Here is a 2,326-nt window from a genome sequence, read left to right as displayed (position 1 = left end):
AGGAGAAGGATAAGAGTGGGGGGGTAGGAGACAGGAAGAGAGGTGAAGGTTTGGGAAGGCTAATTAGGGAAACTGGAGAAAAACCTGATTGGTGGGCAATTAGGGATTCAGGTATAGTTGGAAGCAGGAACCTAGTTAGAGAAGCAGAGAAGCAAAATATTTAGATTAATGGGTGGTGATGGGAAGGGTATCAGGGAGGATGATCCAGAAAATAATGCAAAAGGAGGCTTGAGGATGTGGAGGGAGCTGACCATACAAATAGGAAAGGAAAGTGAAGCCAGGAAGCAATTGACAGATTAAAAAAGGGAACAGTCAAAGGAACAGAAGTCTCAGCAGATGTAGTGGTAGGGATCAAAGTACAGGAGACAGTGGCCAGAACCCGCAGAGCACTGAAGCTTTCAGATGAGAGCAGCTGCAAGTGATCACAAGAGCCTGGAGTGGAGAAGACTGTGGGCTAGGGGCCAGAATCAGTGAGTGTTGGGGAGTGACTAGGAAGCCCAATGGTGATTCTTATGGGGAATAGGAGTTTCTGACACTAATGAGCTAGCTCTGTGATCTCAGACAAGTCACTTTCCCTCTCGGGGCCTCTGTTTCTGGATCTATAAAATAGGATAACCTCTGTGCTACCTGCCTCTATGAGAATCCAAAGAAATAACCAGTTTCAAAGTGTTCTGTACTCACCTACCGCTCCTGGCTGGTTTCCTCTTCCCAGCACCTTTTATCTCTTGCCCTTCTCCAGAGCAGCTCTAGGGGCTGCTGCTGTCCCAGAGGCACACGGACAACGGCAGCCTCCAGGGCACAGAAAAGGCCAGTGTACATCTCCTCACGTTTAGGGAGGCCCTCTATTATTCCGACGAAAGGTATGCAACTTTGACTGCTAGAACTCCTGGGGGAAATCACAGGGTCAAATGTCTGTCCTTTGGAGGAGAAAGGACTCTCTAACAATAATATGGCTATTCAAAAGAAATCATTACTATCTCCAGAAGTAGAATTCTCCATTACTGGTTATTATGCAATTAGCACCATGATGACCACTCACTAAAACCAACTCAGCTAATAGGAATGGTTACTGTGATAAACTTATTCAAGAAAGTATTATGCAGCCATTACAAAGTATATTTACATAGACTGTGTAATAATATGGGAAATTGACTGTAAATTGAAGAATATAATATGTAATATATATATTATGGAAGAGGAAGTGAAAGAAAACACCAAATGTTATTCATTCCACAAATAATTATTGAGGACCTATATATGTCAGGCCATGTGCTAAAAAAAAAACAAAAAAATGAACGATACGGTAGTGACTTTTCTCCTGTGTTAAAACTCAGACTAAAACTTTCCTGGTGTGAGTACATTAGCATTTTGTGACCCCATGTTTCTGATGTCAAAAAATATATATTCTAGCAGAACGAAATATACTTCTAACCTAGCCGTAATACATTTCCCTTGTCCTTCAAACTCGCCCGGCTCACTGAAAATGCCAGGCACGGAGCTAACCGTATCCCATACTTTTTCTGATTAGGAAAGAACATTGGATACATGTTCCTTTGTTTAACAGTCGTGCAGCAAAGACAGGACACTCCTGTCCCCGCCCGTTGAAAAAAAAAAGGAAAAGAAAAATGCAAAAACCGCCCCGAAAACAAACTGCAGAATCTTTAGTCTTGGAATATTTTAACAAGCACATAAACTAAGGAGGAACTTCCCTCAGATGAGTAAGTTATTAACATCTTCGAAATGGTCAAGGGGCTGAAACTGTCCTTGTGGGGAAAATGCTGGGTATCTATCCCACCAGTTAAAAAACAAAAACAAAACCCGTCCCCATTCACCTTCAGGCCCACCCGCCCAGCGACCTCCACCCGCCTCTTTCTTCCGGGACTCCTATTGCCTGGAATTCCAGGGGTAGTGGTGGTTCCTGGGGCCAATAAGCGCGGAGCGACCCCGCTCCGAACCCCGCCCCCCTCATGGCCAAGGCAATGAAAGAGTCCACAACCTCTGAGCCTCTGCACGGCAGGTGACGGAGCACCGCCCTCTTCCTCCCAGTCCACCAGTAGGGGCCCGACCCGAATAGGAGGAGCCAATACGTTAAAAGCCCCACTACCCCCCGCCCCCCGAGCCGCAACCTAGTCTGGGCCGGCCTTGTCTTGTGAGCCAATTGGAGGAAAATCCCACCTTCAGGTCTCTCAATCCTTCCAATGGAGTGAGAAACTATCTCACGGCGTAACTAGCGAGGGGATCCAATCCTAAAGAAACTTTCACTCTGACTAGAGGACGAAGCCAAAGGAGTAGAAAATTCGCCCTCGAGTTGGCACAAGAAGCCAAT

The sequence above is a fragment of the Kogia breviceps genome, chromosome 8, assembly GCF_026419965.1.
Source record: "Kogia breviceps isolate mKogBre1 chromosome 8, mKogBre1 haplotype 1, whole genome shotgun sequence".
In the NCBI taxonomy this organism is placed as follows: Eukaryota; Metazoa; Chordata; class Mammalia; order Artiodactyla; family Physeteridae; genus Kogia; species Kogia breviceps.
The sequence above is the reverse complement of the archived record's forward strand: the minus strand, read 5'-3'. Positions refer to the sequence as shown.